At 45.4% G+C, this 8,214-nt stretch overlaps 1 protein-coding gene across 2 annotated transcripts in view; it reads left to right on the top strand.

The window, feature by feature from the left end:
* The window catches only part of SNRK (SNF related kinase), a 39,954-nt gene continuing 32,379 nt past the window's right edge, over positions 640 to 8,214 (top strand). Inside the window, exon 1 of one of the 2 annotated variants that reach the window (XM_021386319.1) lies at positions 640 to 899. The gene's annotated coding sequence lies outside the window, so the exon portion shown is untranslated. Of the gene's footprint in view, positions 900 to 1,111; positions 1,369 to 8,214 lie in introns of those variants that run through there. The other variant, XM_021386320.1, reaches the window with a different exon arrangement.

The following is an 8,214-nucleotide window of genomic DNA, read 5'->3' as shown; positions in this document are numbered from 1 at the left end:
CTTTGACATGTGTCACTTTAAAGCCTTTCCCTTCCCTGGCTATTCAAAGGATTTCTTTCCTTGATCTTCGGAGGGAAGTCGTAACTTATCCATGATGCTGAGCGATGGCTTTGCTTGTAACCTTTAGCACACAGGAGCTACACTACACTAAATGAGCATGAAGTACCTGCAGGGTCGCACCCCGGCCTATTTTCTCCTGCTAGGCTCAGTCGCACCCCTTCCCCTCACTACCCTTACTTTTAAATCAACCCCACCACGCAGCCCTCTGGCCCTTCGATAGCGCGGGACAGCTGAGGGGCGCTGACCCCGCGGGCTTCGCCTTCTCCTCAGCCTTCTAGTGGCTTGTCATCTCGTTCCCTTCTTGTTTTGGCCATATCCAGGGCTGATGTTAAGAAACGAGAGCCCGAGATGGGCAAGAAGGGAAGAAACCCCACGTTCCCCGAGCCGCTCGCTCCCCGAACCGCCCCGCTCCGCTTTCCCCTCAGGCGGCCTCTCCCCGCCCGACGCGCCCGCCCTCCTCCCATTGGGCCGCCGTGACGCCAATCGCACCGCCTCCCCTCCGCGCAGGCGCGGTGCGCCCGCCTCTCGGGCTCGCGCGGGTGTCCGTAGGCCCCGCCCCCGCCCCCCCCCCGGCTTTCCGCGATCCGCGGCCGTTGTTGTCAGTCGCGTCTCGGAGCCGCCGCAGCGGCGCGGCCCGGCTGAGCGTCCGTCAGTCCGCCCGGCGCGGGGCACGAGTTGCCGCAGCCGTCCTCCCCGAGCCCCGCGGCCCGGCCGAGCTTCCCGCCGCCGTCTCCGAGCCTTTCTCTCCCGCCTCGCCGCGTTCCCCGTCCCCTGGGCGGTTGCGGCGGGCGCTGCCCATGCAGAGGGCGGCGCGGGGCGCGGCGGCCCGAGGAGACGCCGTAAGTTGCCGGGCTGCGCTCGGGCAGGGCTGCGGGGATGGGGCCGGCCCGGCGGGGTGTGGTGGGTCCCCTTCCTCCCCTCCCTCCGCCTTTTCGCTCCTCCTATGGCGGCCTGGGCCCTGGAGACGGCGGCGGGGGCCGCTGGCGGGGCCCCGAAGGTCGTCGGTGCGGCGGGGCTGCGGGAGAGGGCCGGAGGGGGAGGGCCGTTACCGCGGGGCCGTGCGCTTGGCCCGCGTGCCCCCGCGAGGCTGTGCCCTCTGTCCCCTCCCGGCTCTGCCCTCCCCGTGCCCGCGGGGTCACCGCGCCGAGAGCGGGCCGCTTGCCCCTCCGCCGCCGGCTCCGCCTCGTGTTTTCTGTGGCTCGCGGGGGGGAAATAGCGAACGACCCGCTCGAAAGCCCTCCGGTTCGAGAGCCCGTCCGGTCGCGAGGTGTTCGGGGAATGACGGTGCACCTTGCCCCTCGGAACCAGGTGCGAAGCCAACAGGTTTGTGCGGAAAGCGGGCTGGAGTCTTGTGCTGGGAGCCGGAGCACACCTCAGACGGAGAACGAAGGCACGAGTATCCCGCGTTCCTTGTCCGTGCTCTTACTGCTGTTGTCAGTGCATCTATTGCATTGAGCGTGCCGCCTTGGGGGTGCTGTAGAAATCGCTTGGCTAAGTAGGTGAGTCCCGGAGAGATCTCTGTGCTGTCTGCTGGGTGCCTTGTGGCACCCAGCTGGAGCTCCGCTGGTTCAGCGTACTTTTACAGATGTTTGCGGTTGATTTAAAGGCTCAGCGATAGCTATAGGACAGCTGCGTGTGGTATGTTTGTCTTTATAAGTCGGCTGAATAAAGTATTGGAGATCATTCACTAGGGAAAAGCTAGCGTTGGCCTGAGGACGGTGGGAGACAAATGTGACCTATTTTCGCCTTGGATATTTTTATTGGGAAGTGCTGCTAGAACACCTGCGAAGGAGAAAGCTTTACCTGGGATATAGAAATGGAGTAAAAAAAAAAAAAAAGCTCTGGGCTTTCGCTTATGCATAGACTGTTTTTTGCCAATCATCTTGCTTTCAAGTGCTGGTTATGAGGAGATATGCAAAGAAGTGGTTTCCTCAATGGTACCATTGCAGTTCCTGGAACAGCTGAATTGTATTGTATGACTTAGAGCCATCTAGCATGAATGAATTGCAAGCAAATCTGCTTACTCCTGCCCTCTGTAGTGCAGTCACTACTTAGTCATAGAGGCTGCTTTTTGGAGTTGTTTATTCTGAGTATATTTAGATCTCCAGGCTCTGGGGATGGACCAGTTTAATGAATCTCAGCAAAATGAAATCTATATGAAAGTGTTTACGAGCAAATGATGGCTGTGTTAAAATTAGGCAGTTTTTGCAAGGCATGCACCATTAAGAACTGGGTTAATGAGTGTTTCTTTTTTTAAGTAGCTGTAAGTACATCACAGAAAGTGGGAATTCAGGTGATGATTGTTTTGGTACAATTGCTTTTGCTTGGAAAGAAGGAACGCGAAACAAGCTTAGAAGAATTAATGGTCATTGCTAACTAATGCAATCAAATTTTACCTTGTGAAATGTTGAAAGGTTAATTTGAATAGACTAGTACTTGCCCTTTGACTTGGTGCATGAAAAATTAAAATTTGGGAACTTAACAGTGGAAGGTAAGGGGAGGAAAGTACGGTCTTGTCTCACTTTTTTTCCTGAATATTCTAAATGGCCACAAAAGGGGCGGAATGGTGGTGCAGTGCTTCAACTGACTGGGAAGAGATGCTCACCTGAACGCTGGGAAAGTGTTTGGTAAACAAGGCATCATCTAAAGCAGCACATTCGTCTGGCTGTCTTGAGTGGATTTGGTCCGCCTGTGAGGGTTCTAACAGAAACAGCGAGAAGTGGGGAAATTACATCTTAAATTTAGGCATAAACTGTCTTAATAAACATGAAGCAGGGAGGTACAGATTGAGTCTTGGCTTGTGCGTTTCTTTTGGATACTAAAATTTCTGTACAGGTTCCTGATGTTCCGCGAATTGTCTTGCTACAAGAACTAATAGTCCCATATGGCGTGGGTGGTGTGACACAGTCACTGTTCCCTGTTGCACTGTAGATGCGTAGTCTGCTTTATGATTATTTTAAATAGCATGTTAAGACTATGCATGTTAATACAGTTTTGCAGATACCCATCTACTTGCAGTAGTCATCTTCCTCATGCTCTCTTTCGACCAACCTGGTCTCTTCTAAGGTTCTACTTCTGTACCTTCAATCTCATATTTGAGTCATTTTGCAGCTCTGCGCCTTCAGTGTATCACTGCCCTTTTTATCTTACTGGCTGTAATGCCAAAGTGGTGCCTTTGTCTTGCTTTGCTGCCTGTCCTGCTTTCAAGGGCACAGTATCCTGGTGTAGCTAGCACAAAATAATACAGTCTTCTTTCTTTTTTTCTTTTCTGCTTTCAAAAATCTGCTGAAACGCTTTAAAACTTCTTGATGAGCTTCTGTTCATTTCTACTCAGTAGTGTTTTCTAATTATGTCTTAAAATAATAAAAATCAATGAAACATGGTTCAGATCTGGGACACTGTCTCTTACATGTAGTGCTGAACTGCAGTTTGTGATGAGTATGCTAATATTAAATTGCATAAGCTGTTAACCTTAGTAACACATGAAGTTCTGCGCATCTTCCTTGCCACAGTACTTCCAATGCTACAGCTTCTGGAATAATGTGAAGGAGCTGTTGTTTTAATACACATAACATTATGTAAGAGCTTAAGAGGATTTGAAGAACTGTATATTCGCACACAATTCTAGGATAGCTTACCCTGGCAGAGTTCTGATACACTAGTTGATTCAGTTAGCAATGTTAAGAACTTAATGAAGTAAAGAGGCTGTGTAGTTCTCATGACTGCAAAATATGAAACAGAATGAGATTGCTTTCTGAAAAACAATTGATGTCTGAGTTGTGCAGTGACACTCTACAACAATACTGGCGTGTGCGTGCTGCACTGAATTTGATGGACTTTTTTGCTGGTATCTGTATCCTACTAGTTACTAACTTGCACAAGTTTTACTTGAGGCATGAGATGACAGCTTAGATTTTTGTAACTTTAGTTCACATTGGAGCATGGGGAATTTTGGGTGTCTGCAGGATCTTAACTAATAAAGGATGTAATGAATGAGAATAAGGCATTGAAACTGGGTAACTGTAAGTTGTGATAGGTACCGTTTCTTACAGTTTAGCTAGTTTGTGTCCTGGTTGGAAAATAGCAGCATCAAGTCAATTGAAGTACTCTAATTCTTATACTACCAGATAAAATGCTGAAGAAATGGAGCTATCTGGAATTTGAGCTGAGATAGTTCTTAATGGGTCTTAACTTTAATAGAAACGATTGCTTATAATAGATGCTAACAATATGCACGCATTTACTTGCGAATACTTTGAGATAATGTTTAGTGATTTCACCTCCCTTGATACAGAATAAAAATCGTGCTTGTGATTCTGAATGTAAACAACAAATATCATTTGTTTAAACAGTAGTAATTTATTAACGTTAAGCCACTCTGAAGTATTCACTGGTTAATAGTGGAATGTTGAGAGCTCCTGTTAGTGGCTTTTGGTGCTGTCTAGCATGAGAAAATCATTTGGTAACGTTATAAATAGATGTTTGAAAAGAGAGGAAACAACTCTAGAGAGTCCATGAGCACAGGGTAGATGAGGTGATTCTTTTTAGTCCAGAGTGGTGGGGTAGAAACCTGACTTGTCGGGTTTCTACCAAGTTCTTACAGTAGGTTTTCTGGAAGGAGTGACGCAAAGTCCTGTCTAAAAGATAGTGATTCCATCATGAATCACAGTAATGACTTCTGTCTGATACACACAGAATTTCTTCACCAGTTTTGTGTTCCTAGTTAATTTTGAGAGGAAGAACAAAGGGAAACATCTAGAATATCAAAGCCAATGTTGGAGAAGTGGCGTAAGATGAACTTCTGAGTTAACTGCCTACCACGAGTTCTTTCTCTTGCTTGCAAGGTTGTTGAAATGCTTGCTGGTTTCTGTGATCTTCAGACTTCGTTGATATCAGATCTTGATTGATAAGGTTTATGAAGATCTGCAATTAAAATATCCATGTTAATTTCCTAAGGCTGAGAATTTTTCCAGCAGATACTGCAAAGTGATAGTTTTTTTTGTATAGCTTGATGTCACCATTCTGGAACAAAGTTTTATAACTGATTGAAGGATACAAAAAGCACTAGCAGATATGGAATTTGGAGCAAGTACTTTTTAAAAGATGGTTTTCATATACTGCTTCACAGAAGGCAGTTCAGGGGAGGTGATCATTTGAGAAGGTCTGGTATTCTTTTCTGCAATAAGACTTTAAGAGCAGCTTTTGATCTTAAGTGATCTGTACTGCTGAAGCATCTGACATGTGAACAGGGAGGTGGTGTGTGTTTCATAGAACATTTTTCTATTTGTTTAGCTGCATTCTGGACTTTGGGAATAGGCATGAGAGAAAAACAAACACTGAAATTAACTGCTTTTGCAGCTGTGGCTGGTGTGAAGACTTTAATGAGTGTAAAGCTATTGCTGAGTATATCAAATCCATAGGGTAGATTGCGTTTGTCTTGTCTGTTACCTCGTAGAAATGGAAAGTGCTTTGTGAAAAGTAGTGATTATCAACATGGTTGTGAAAGTATCTTGGGCTCTTAAAACATTTCACAGCTAAAGGCATTTGGGATCACTGCCAGTGACTACTCACGGTGTTTGTCTGTGGGTCATAACTTGATCGCTCTTAGCACATCTGTCCTCTTAATGGCCATGGCATCTGTTCTGTGCTGAACCCCCAACTCTCTCAGCCCCTCTCCATGGGAGAGGTGTTACAGGGGCTGTGATCAGCCTCATGGCCTCCTCTGGGCCTGCTCCAACAGATCCCTGTCCTTCTGCTGGGCACCACATTCCTGCACATGGGGGCTCACAGGAGTGGAGTAGAGAGGGAGGATTGCAGTGTCTTGCTCTTCATTCTCAGGTTGTGCAGGCTCTCCTAATTCTTGTGCAGCAAATTAAGCTAGTACACTTTATATTTTTCACTAATCTATAACACTAACCACTCACACCATACCTCACCCACAAAACTTTTATTTGTAGGTCCAGGAGCATTGTTTTGTGAAGTTTGTTGGCCTGTCAAATACTTCTATATCTGACTATTCTCCAAATAATGGGCCTTAGAGTTGGAGCATTCTTATTTAGTGTTTTGTTACTTCTAGTTTAGATTCTAAGCAGAATTAAACTGAGGCATTAATAGCTCTGATGCCTGTAATGCATTCTAAAATAATAAAATGCTAATGCTTCACTACATGCTTCACAAATGCTAAATGGCAGAACTTCATTAGCAGCTGGCAACCCATACCTTCTCAGAGCAAAATTCTGAATACTGTTTAAAACTAGGGAATGTTATTAAATTATGCGGATTAATTTTTTTTCTTTATATTTGGATTGTAGAGTTACCTACGTAACTCTTCTTTGTTCATCATCATAGGTGTAGCCATGCTGATTGGCAGAGGGATTTGCTGACATATCTTGACATTTTAGTAAGAGAGCTGTGAGGTGAATGCTGCTGCTGTGGGAGCTAACAATGAGACCTAATACGAAAACGTGTAGTAGATTCTCAAGGTGTATGTGCAGTGTTGTACTGAGGACCTTGTCAGGAGTGGGAGGGTTTATGGTCTTTGTCATCAGTGAAGGAAAAGGCATGACTACACTGCAATGTATCAAGTGGAAAGAACATGCAAGATAGCTTTGTTTATATAAGAGCAGAGTCATAAAACCTAGCCTGCCCCCTTTGCTTTATCTGCAAAACGTTTGGCTGTAGGGCAGCTGTAGATTGGTGTTTCTTTGAGTACCGTTGAATGGCAGTTGTGAAGGCATAGGTCGTGGGGAAGCCAGGAGGGAAGGGCTTCTTTGCTGGGCTGTGACACCTGTGTGTGGAAGCAAAGAGATAACACAGGTGTTCCAGATCTGAAGTCCCGTATTGTGCCTGCCTATTCAAGGGATATCAGCTACTGTGAGGTTTCACAAATTTCAAATACGGTGGAGGAAATGGATCATGACCAGTTTTCAGAGCATGTAGTATACATTAGCCACATACGCTCTTCAAGCTTCACTTACGCAGTGCTTCATACCTGTTTCAAGCGTGTTGGCTTTCCCTCGTATAAGAGAATCAGTGAACAAAAGCCTTCTCAGGAAAGCAGATCAGCACACCGTACTATCCTCACACATAAAGAGTGGCTCACACTGTTGTAAAATTGAGTTGTTTTCAGAGACTTATAGATTAGGCTGTGAAAGTACTTTGCTGTAGGATAGCAGATAAACATTGTTAGGAAACAGTGAAGTAATGTGAAAAATCCTACTTGTCAAGTTCGTATACTGAGTAGATACTTCCTTTGATATATGCTCAGATTATAACAACTTGTAGAAGTTGCTTTCAAAAAGTTGCTTCTGTATCTTTGTGATCAACTTGTGCCAAATTTTGATTTACAGTTTCTCTACTGAGTAGCAGCGTAAGTCTTACTCTTTTAGTTATTGTTACTATCTTAGTCTTACTCACTGTAGTTATTTAGTAAATAAATAATTGGTGTAGATGTTGTGTTGGCTGGTGTGTGTTGACTGAATCTCCATTTACTGTGAAGGGAGACAGGAATGGTTAGCTTTCTGGAGGGATGAGTTCCAGTCAAGATTACTTCAGTTTTCATGTCTGTTAGACTGACAATGGAGGGAAGTTTTTGCTTTGGCAATACTGTAATTTTTACGTTGACATAGAGCCTTGCATCTTTATTTTCTAAAGAAAGAAGCTAATACAGACGTTAAAGTGAGATGAACTAGTCTGGTCTTGCATGTAACATATAAACTAATGGAAACTTCTTGGAAGGGATGAGTTGCTTAAAGAAACAGTAGTGTCTCTGAAATCCACCGTTTTTCAAAGCAGACCCGTTGGACATGAATTAAGACACTTCTAGAGATGACTGAATCGCTGTATTGTTGTTTAATCCCTTAAGCGGGTGCATCTAATATTATGAAACTGCTTCTGCATACCTCTGCTACAAAAAGCTGCAGTATTTGTGAGGTGGGATGTGTACAAGGGCTGCTCTGAAAGTAATGCCTCCTCTTTTATGTTGGCCCACGACATCGGAGGTGGACGTTGGTGGTACGGCAGTAGAGGTCGAACATTCCCATCAACATTCCATTGTGTGGTGGTGGTGTTGTGTGACAGATAGCAACAGAGGGGCAGTCTGACAGAATGGCGGCATGAAGCACGCATGAAGCACGCATGAAGCACGCATGAAGC

Source organism: Numida meleagris, chromosome 2 (assembly GCF_002078875.1).
Source record: "Numida meleagris isolate 19003 breed g44 Domestic line chromosome 2, NumMel1.0, whole genome shotgun sequence".
Classification (NCBI taxonomy): domain Eukaryota; kingdom Metazoa; phylum Chordata; class Aves; order Galliformes; family Numididae; genus Numida; species Numida meleagris.
Note: the sequence above shows the minus strand (reverse complement) of the source record. Positions and strands in the feature narration are given on the sequence as shown.